This window comes from Marmota marmota, unplaced genomic scaffold (genome assembly GCF_001458135.2).
Source record: "Marmota marmota marmota unplaced genomic scaffold, marMar, whole genome shotgun sequence".
Classification (NCBI taxonomy): domain Eukaryota; kingdom Metazoa; phylum Chordata; class Mammalia; order Rodentia; family Sciuridae; genus Marmota; species Marmota marmota.
In genome coordinates this window covers 35,695,137-35,704,601 of record NW_026000082.1, presented here as the reverse complement: position 1 = coordinate 35,704,601, position 9,465 = coordinate 35,695,137, and the positions used below count along the sequence as shown (strand labels likewise).

Below are 9,465 nucleotides of genomic sequence, written 5' to 3'. Positions count from 1 at the left end.
CCCCCGCCGGCCAGCCCCTCGGGGGGGCCCGCGGCCACGCCCGCTGCCCTCCCCGGGGTTGCTGCCACAGCTTGACCGCTCCTGCCCGCTGCGTTTCTCAAAACTGCCCCCAACCCGCCACCCCTGGCCCTATTGAGAACCCAAGACCCACCTGCTCGGTCCGAGCCGCCTGGCCACACTGAGCACCAACAGACCTGGGCGCGCACAAAAGCGCCAAACAGCGGCACGTGACCTACCCGCGCGGCTCCGCATTGGCTGAGCGCAGCGGCACGTGCCGACCCCTCCCCACTACCCGAGTGGGCTCCGCCCCCTCTGGACCCGGAGCACCTCGGGAAGTGTAGTCCAAGCCAACTGGGCACGAGGACAATGCGGAGGTGGGAGTGCTTGGGGGTCTCCCCAGGTGTGAGCCAGCGGCTAGGGCGCGGTCTCACCGGGAAAGAGGCCGTTGGCGCGGCGACCAGGACAAAGTCAGAGCTGGCTTTGCATCTCTGGGGAAAGGGTAGGGTGGGGCGGGGCGGAGGTAAGGGGGTCCCGCCCTACCTCTTAAACCTTGGCTGCCTGGACTCTTCCTCGTTTGAGCCACTTACCCTGGTTCTTCCCGGTGCCAGCACCTAAACAGAGTAACGTCCCTTCTGGTGCCCCACCCCGCACCGTTGCCTAAGATGCCTGAGTCCTTGTGATAGGACAATGTCACTCCACTTCCCTGCATAGCCCCCTGCCCTTTAGCGTCCTACTTCTGGATACCCGCGTGCTACCTGTATTATGACATCATTAGTCTCTAACCCACCCAGTGCTAACGGGTCACGGGCGGGCGTGGCTCTTCCCTCTCTGTGTGCTTCCTCCCCAGTGTCCTCAGCCTCTCGAGCTGGTGACCAGGGACCCCATGCAGGAAAGCGTGAGGCTCTGGAATTTGATCTCCTCTGGTCTAACAAAGCCACTGGGCTCAAATGCAGACTCCATCTGCTCTGCCAACCCTTCACCATGATAGGGAAGGAAGACCAGTAGCAGTTCTAGATACACCGACTGCAGCTAAGTGTTGCTTTTGTTCTTGGAGCACGTGCTCGTCAGAGCAGTGCAGTGCTCTTTTTAAGAATGAAAACAAAAGGAACCTCAAGGTCACTGTTCCTCTGGCCTGGATAGATCAGAATCACAGCAGAGGCACAGAGGAAATTGGTTTGACCCTGACTGTCTTAAAATGACTGACCTCCCCTTCCCCACAAAATGAGAAAAATAAATAAGTGAAATGCTCATGGTTCCAGATCTCCTCTCCCACTCCCCTGACCAAGACTCTAGTGACGGTGTATCAAGGCATATGCTTCGAGAGCCTGATGAAACAAAGGACACCTTCATTTTATTAATGGAATTAATGTTCCCAAACCAAGAAACACATTTGACCAACTCTCTGGAAATAACAGTCTTAATTTAAAAAGGCTCCATAACTAGTTAGTCACTAGGGACGTGCCAGAGATAAAACAATTAATAGGTGTTGGGGACAATGAAAACTGAATCATACAGGCAGCAAACATCACACAAAGCAAACAATTAGCAACTCACTGTTGCCTGAAATATGCTGGTTGCAGCATTTTCTCCAACAATCGCCCTTGTGTGGGGTCTGCCTCCCCCCAGCTAGTCTAAGTGGCTTTTGCCCAGCATGCAAGCTGGGACCAGGAATGATTCATATTCTGAACCCAGAAAAGCTTCTTTCAGGAACTTAGCCTCAGAACGGCCAGGTGCTTCCATCTGTCAGTTTTCTGAGCAGAATCTTAAAAAAAAAAAAAAAGGAGCCAAGCTAAGACCTTGCTGAAAAATGACTTAGACACCACAAATGAGCAAGAGTTCCAATGCCAAGAGGTCTGTTACCCCCTGAACTAACCTTTTATCTTGAAGTCTTTGTATTTGATCTGTAAGTTTGCATAGGAAAGTCACGCCCATTTGATGCATTTTTAAAAATAGAAGAAATTGCCAGATGAAAAGCTTACTTTTCTGACTACTAATGTTGTGACAGGAAAAAAATTAATCTTTCAAAACACTGATTATTTTAAAGCACTTACACCATTTCACCCCACCTTTTCTTTCTCCCTGGAGCAGATGTCTATTTCCATGGAAACCACAGCTAGGATTGTAGATGTTAGAACTCATATAGATTTTTAATTTTTTTGTTGTTGTTGTTGTTCTTATTAATAATGCCACTTGGCTTCTGCGTTTGTTGTTAGATACCTGGTCTTGCCAGTCTCTGTGAGGAGGATTTCTTGAAATCCTCATTGCTGCTTGGGATCAGAAGGGGATGGGTTAAAAATTCCTCTAGAATGATCTGTTGAATAGAAAAGTCTTTGTGAGCAGGGCGTGGTAGTGCACGCCTATAATCTCAGCTACTCTGAAGGCTGAGGCAGGAGGATCATAAATTCAAGGCCAGCCTGGGCAATTTAGGGGGATCCTCTCTCAACATAAAAAGGACTGGGATGTAGCTCTATTGTGGGCTTTTATGAGTTTTCATCTACGTTCACTGGTATAGAAAGGGCTTTCAACTCTAAGGTGAGAAAAAATAGCGTTGAGACTTTACTTTGGAGAGGGGCAGAATCTCCCTTCTTGAAGACTTCCTAAAACTAACTTCAAGATCCCCTCCCTCTTGCAGAGGCAGCAAGGAGTTAACATTCCCGTCCTGAAACTGTCTATCTTTGCCCATGAGAACTATTTTTGCTTCTGCTCAGATGGTTTGGTCGGATTGTTACGAAGCTGGCTGTGACTATGGATTAGCACAAAGTGAAGTCGAGATATGGCAGCCATCCAGATTATTTGATCTGTGTAGACAGCCAAAGGAGGGCACTTCAGGCTTCAAAGTCCAGAAGGGATGTCTACACTGATGAAATGAGCAGGGCTGTTGTCAGATCTTCTCTGTTCCCAGAGAGACGGCAGGCTTTGTTCTTTGTTGGTTCTGAGGCTGCCGGGTTGTCTCCCACATAGGCGCCCAGTTCTACTGCTGCTTATGGGGCCTGTCCTTGGCCTAGGGTGTTGTGGGAGAGGTTTTCTTATTGTCTCAGCCTCTTTCTTCCCTTTGTCCCTGGTCCTCAGGCTCCGTGCTCTCATACTCACTTCCTGCCTTCTCTTTTCTAAACCTGTGAATCTGCAATTTCACATGCCCCGCCCCTCACTAGACCATTAGATCCTAGGGTGCAGGGACACTGTCTTTGCCTTGGTGTCCTGAGTGACCAGCACTGGGCCTGGCCCAGGATGGGGACTTGGATGTTCACAGCCCTCTTATCCTCTGCTTGTCTCCCATGATAGTAGATCCCTCCAATATGGGGTGAGGGGTGTATAATGAGGGTTTGAGTTAATGTACCTGAAATTAAGACAGGAATTTGGGAATACAGAAAAAGAAAGGTAAACTGAGTCTCAAAACAGAAGTGGCCACAAGCTTGACTGTTGGAATGCCGGAAATGAATCTTTGAAATGCAAAACAAGCACCTTGGGCAACCCAGGCCATGACTTTAGTTGGAAGCCCCCTAGGCCTGTGCCCTTGACCTATGCCCTTGCCTATAAAAACAGGAGGGCAATGTGCCAGCCCTAGAAAAACTGGTGTGAAATTGTGTAATTCCACCCTGACTCCTCCTCTAGCTCAGCCCCTCTTTGGCATTGTCCCTATGTAAATATTAACACCCCGACCAACCGGCTGTTGTTTCTTCCTCTGGAGAAGCTGGCCCACCTTCTCCCTTGAAGGTGCGTCTGCTTTCCTTTTCTGCCTGTGTCTCTGACTGGTGCTTACTGAAATTCTGTTCTGTCTCTTTGGCCAAGAACCTTGGTGACTTGTCCTGAGTTGAGGCCGCACTCTCTGGGAACTCCTCTGATAACAAAAGCACTGAGCATAACGCCTGGCATCTTGTACCTGCTGTACCCTTAAACATCAATGATAGAGAACTTTCTTGTCTGCTAGAGATTATTGAATGAAGGAATGACTATTATACTTCCACCCTTTGGTAGGAGTGGTAGTTGCTAGGTAATTCTTTCCGTGAGGTGTTTTATTTTTAAAAATATTTTTTACAGGGCTGTGGCTGTAGCTCAGTGGTAGAGTGCTTGCCTAGCATGTGTGAGGTACTGGGTTCGATCCTCCGCAACACATAAAAATAGATAAAATAAAGGTATTGTGTCCATCTACATACACACACACACACACATATATATATTTTTCCCCACAGTGCTGAGGCTCGAATCCAGGACCTCATGAAGCAAGCACTTCACCTCTGAGCTATAGTCCCAACCCTATTTTATATTTTGGCGCTGGGGATTGAACCTAGGGCCAGGAGCATGCTGACAGCATGTTTTACCACTGAGCTACATCCCCAGCCTCCTTATGGGGTATTTAGTTTAATCAATCAATGAACTAGTTAATTCTTTTGCAGGCCTGAGGATCAAACCCAGGGCCTCTCACATGCCAAGAAATCGGACTACCACTGAGCTACATCTCCAGCCCCCCATGTGGTATTTTAAAAAACTCCATCAATTCAACATTTTGAATAGATAACCCATTTATATGGTTTTAAAGTAAAGTATAAAAATCCTCTTCCCTTCTCTATCCCTATCTGTTAAGTTCTTTACCTGTCTCTCTTTCACCAAAATCATTTTTACCAGTTTCTGGTGTACCCCCATGTTTCTTCTTTTTTTAAATGATCATTTATTTATTTATTTATATGCCGTGCTGAGGACTGAACCCAGGACCTCACCCATGCCAGGCAAGTGTTCTACCACTGAGCCACAACTCCAGCCCCACCATGTTTGTTAACGTGTAGATATGTACTCTTGCCCTCCATTCCTTCCATAAATAATTAATGCTAGCCTACTGTAACTGTTCCATGTTTAGCAGTTTTCACTTAAGGGTACACGTCAGGGGTCTTTTCCCAGTTCATGTCCTTGATCTGGTGTCCACAACATGAAACATTCTATGATCTTGTTAGCCAGAGCTCTGTCCATCCCTCTTAGTTTATTCCCAACTGTTGGCTGTTTCAAACAATGCTATAATGGATGGTCTTATACACATGGCATTTCCCTCGTGAGTGAGTGAGTGTATCTGCAAGATTTATTCCTAGAAGTCGTATTTCAGGGTCAAAGGGCAGACCCATTTGTAATTTGGATAGTACCAAATTGCCTTCCACAGAAGTGGTACCAACTGAACACTCAGCATGTGGCATTTCAATTCATTATCTGAATTCATTCAAAAATGGTTTGAAAGGCTTTGTCTCCAGAAATTTCAGGCATTAGGGAAAAACAGGGGGAGGACCGGAAATCCCAGGAAAGACGTGCCTGTCAATTCTGAGTGTATTAATAACTCCTATAAATACTTCACTAGCAGCAGCTGATTTCAGAACAGCTCTGGCTCCTGTACTGTGGAGCTTGCTGTGGAGGGATCTGTGGGTGTGCCACCAGGAGGCAAGAAGCTTTTTGAAGGCAGGGTCTTTTCCCTCTCTGTATCCCATTCCTGTCCCCCTGATGCCTGACACAATGCCTGGCATAATTTTATTTATTTATTTATTTATTTGTGTGTGTGTGTGTGATGGGGATTGAACCCAGTAGTGCTTAACCATGAAGCCATATCCCCAGCCCCTTTTATTTTTTTTATTTAGAGACAGGGTCTTGCTAAGTTGCTTAGGGCCTCACTAAATGGTTTAGGCTGGCTTTGAACTTGCGATCCCCTTGCCTCAGCCTCCCAAGCCATTGGGATTGCAGGCATGAACAACTGCACTTGACTGGCATAAATCTTAATTAATTCTAAGATTTATTTCTTTCCACATTTTTCTATTTTTGAAATCAGTTTGGCCTCATCATCAGTAAATAGCATATCTTAAGTATTGACAGCACTTTTCTTAGCAGGACATAAATTAATGGTATGACTTCAAATCAATGGCATTTTGAAGTCAAATGAACTGTGGACAAGTGCACACTATAAATGTGTGAGTGGCATGGAGCCAACACTCCATGTTCTAACCCTCATCCCTCTAACGCAAGGCTGCGCCTTCTTTAATGATTCCTTTTATGGGATGATTCTCCATTTTCCTCCTGGGTTCCTCCTCTCTGCTGAATGCTAAAACCACATTTTCAACTGCCTAAGGAATTTCTCCTCATGAGCACCCTGTAAGGCCCTCAAACCCCTTGTGATACTCAGTGAACTAACATCTTCCCAACAACCCACATCTGGGATTCCCAACCCAGCTAGATGGCTCCACTAGACTGTCACCCTCCAGGCTTAAACCTTCATGCAGATTCTAGTCTCCACTCTGTCATCTGAAGCCTCTGATGGTAGAATCTTAGCGTTTTCTAGCAGAACGGAACCTTTTAAATAATAATAGCTAACATACTTCTAGAATGTTTAGCACACAGCTAAACACTCCATGCATATGAATTCATTTGATCCTCATGACAATCTTAGAAGACTGTAAAGATAAGGAAGCAAATGTGACCAACTGTCCTTGTTCCCCCAAGACTGAAGGGTTTTCCCAGGATGAGGGACTTTCAGTGCTAAAACAGAGAAAGTCTCAGGCAATCCTGGATGAACTGATCACTCTAAAGAAACTGAATCACAGAGACTGTACCTTCTTGACACATTTCAAATGTAGTCCTTGCATGAGGCTCTGTACTGTAGAAGGCTGCACCCTGAATTCCTCCAGTGTGCCCCCCACAAATATATGGAGTTCCCTGGGGCCAAGGAGGTGAGCCCACTGGAACTTGGGCACCTGTCCAGACCACCTGCTGGGTACCCAGGGCTCCAGAATTCCCTTGCCAAAATGGCCCAAGTCTACTTTTGGCATCTGCACTAGCGCTCTCCCTGGGCGCATCCTCCCAGGGCAAACTTCCTGCCTGTGCCCAGAGCTGGTGATTCACAGTGGGCCGGTGAGTGCCAGGGGGGCAGGAATGGGAAGACCAGGGAGCAGACAGCTCTACTCAAAACCTGGCGTTTTAGGCTATCATGAAGGAGAGAACGTGTATTAAAAAAAAAACAAAAAAAACAGTTTGTGACTCTGACACTTAGTAAGATGGTGTCAGGGCTTCCCTTATATACTCCTGCCCAGGTCTGCAGACATTAGCATCGGCTGGACTACAGAGATGAGATCGCTGGTCCAGTGAGGGAGTGGCACAGCTTTGACAGTCTGGTTTCGACTCTGTGCTCTATTTACATTTATTATATTTAAATTATATTTATGTTTTTTTCATTGGTGCTCTGCTTTCTTTGGCTAGCCCTGTTACTTCACAGATGCATGAGGAAGACTTGAGCACTTTAGGCATTTGCCCAAGGTCCGGTGGCTACTGGCTACTACATGTCAGATCCTCCTGCCTCAGCTTCCCAAGTCACTGGAATTACAGGCTTGCTGGGATTACAGGCAGGTACCACCCGCTCTTGGCAACTCTTTCATTTTTCCCCCCCCTGCAGAACTGGGGCTCAAACCCAGGGCCCAGTGCATGCTAAGCAAATGCTTCACCACCGTGCTACATCCCTAGCCCCAAACGCTTTGATTCTTGATACATCTGAAGATCTGTCTTCTCAAAGAGGGATGGTGATAGGGAAGGACTAAAAGAACAGAAGTGCCAGGCATGATGGCTTATGCCTGTATTCTCAGCTACTGGGGAGGCCGAAGCAGGAGAATTGCAAATTCAAGGCATCGGGAAAATTTAACAAGACCCTGTCTCAAAATTTAAAAAATTAAAATGGACTTGGGGTGTCACTCAGTGATGAAGCACTGGTATTCAATTCCTAAGTTCAATTCTTAGTATTACCAAAAAAAAAAAAAAAAAGATGAACAGAATAATGAAATCTGTCATTGTTGAACTTAGCAACGAAATAGATCTCTTTTGTTTTTTAACTTTTTTTATTAGTCCATTTATAGTTATATGTAATACTGGGGTCCACTTTTACATAATTATCCATGCATAGAATATAATTTGCTCCATTTCAGTTTCCAGTATTTCCTTCTTTCCTCCCCCTCCCCCATTCCCCTTCCCTATTCTATTGGTCTTCCTTGTATTTATTTATATTTTTTTCATTGGTGCTTTATAGATGTTCATAAAGGTGAAATTCACTGTGGTATATTCATATATACACACAGCATGACTTGGTCAATCTCATCCTGTAGTTCCTCCCTTTTCCTGGCCCTCTTCCCTCCCTCTCTTATTCCTTTACTCCACTGATTTCTCTTCTATATTCATGGGGTACCCTTCTTCTCCCCTACCCTCTTATTTTGCTCAAGCTTCTGCATATTAAGAGAAAATATTTGACCCTTAACTTTCTAAGTCTGGCCTACATCACTTAGCATGATGACCTCCATTTCCATCCATTTATCAGCAAATGCCATAATTTTGTTCTTCTTTTTTTTTATATAATTTTAATATTTATTTTTTTAGTTTTCGGCGGACACAACATCTTTATTTGTATGTGGTGCTGAGGATCGTACCCGGGCCGCACGCATGCCAGGCGAGCGCGCTATGGCTTGAGCCATATCCCCAGCCCCTTTGTTCTTCTTTATGGCTGAGTAAAACTCCATTGTGTATATAATACCATGATTTCTTTACCTGTTCATCTGTTGATGGGCACCTGGGCTGGATCTATAACTTGGCTATTGGGAATCATGCTGCTATAAACGTTGATGTGCCTGTATCTCTGTAGTATGCTGATTTTAATTCTTTTGGATAAATACCAGTGAGTGGAATAACTGGGTCATCTGGTGGTTCCATTCCTAGTCTTTTGAGGAATCTCAGAGTAGATCTCATAATGCATGAGATTCTTGCTAGAAGAGGTGTTGAGACAAAAATTTGCCAGTCAGCCATCAGGAACATTGACCTAGATTCTCGGATTAGAAGGGAGATGGCTGAATTGACTTCCTTTCCTGCCTTAACATTCTTTTTCTTTTTGCAGCAGATAATAGGGATAAGCTGGGGGTTGGGTACTGGGGATTGAACCCAGGGGTGTTTACCACTGAGCTGCCCCTTTTATTTTTCATTTGAGATGGTGTCTTGCTGAATTGCTCAAACTTGGGATCCTCCTACTTCAGCCTCCAGAGCCTCTGAGACTACAGGTATGCGCCATTCCAGCACCAGGCCTTTTTCATTCTTTAGTATTTTGCAGTGGTGGGGATGGAAGCCAGAGCAGGGCCTTGTGAATGCTAGGCCAGTGCTCTACCACTGAGCTAGATCATGGGTCCTAGGATTCTTTTTTTAATAATATGGAGAAAGGTTTGTGATGCACTAAAAAAAAATGAAGAAAGGACACCCAACTGTGTCCACTTATGAGTTCAACTAGGAACAAAATATAGTGGAGCCAATGCACCAAAATATTATTTTGGAGGGTAAAGAACAGTTGAATTTGATATTCTCCTTTATACTATTCTGGATTTTCTCAACTCCTTAAAACGAGCATGTGTTACTTTTTTTAATGTATTACTTTTACTAATGACAAAAAAAAAAAAAAAAAACCACAAACTACAGCTG

At 45.3% G+C, this 9,465-nt stretch overlaps 1 protein-coding gene across 1 annotated transcript in view; it reads right to left on the bottom strand.

The window, feature by feature from the left end:
* Nucleotides 1–259, bottom strand: part of Stmn1 (stathmin 1) — a 5,206-nt gene extending 4,947 nt beyond the window's left edge. Inside the window, exon 1 of the mRNA XM_015485481.2 lies at nucleotides 152–259. The gene's annotated coding sequence lies outside the window, so the exon portion shown is untranslated. The remainder of the gene's footprint in view (nucleotides 1–151) is intronic.
* Between the last annotated feature and the right edge of the window lie 9,206 nt (nucleotides 260–9,465).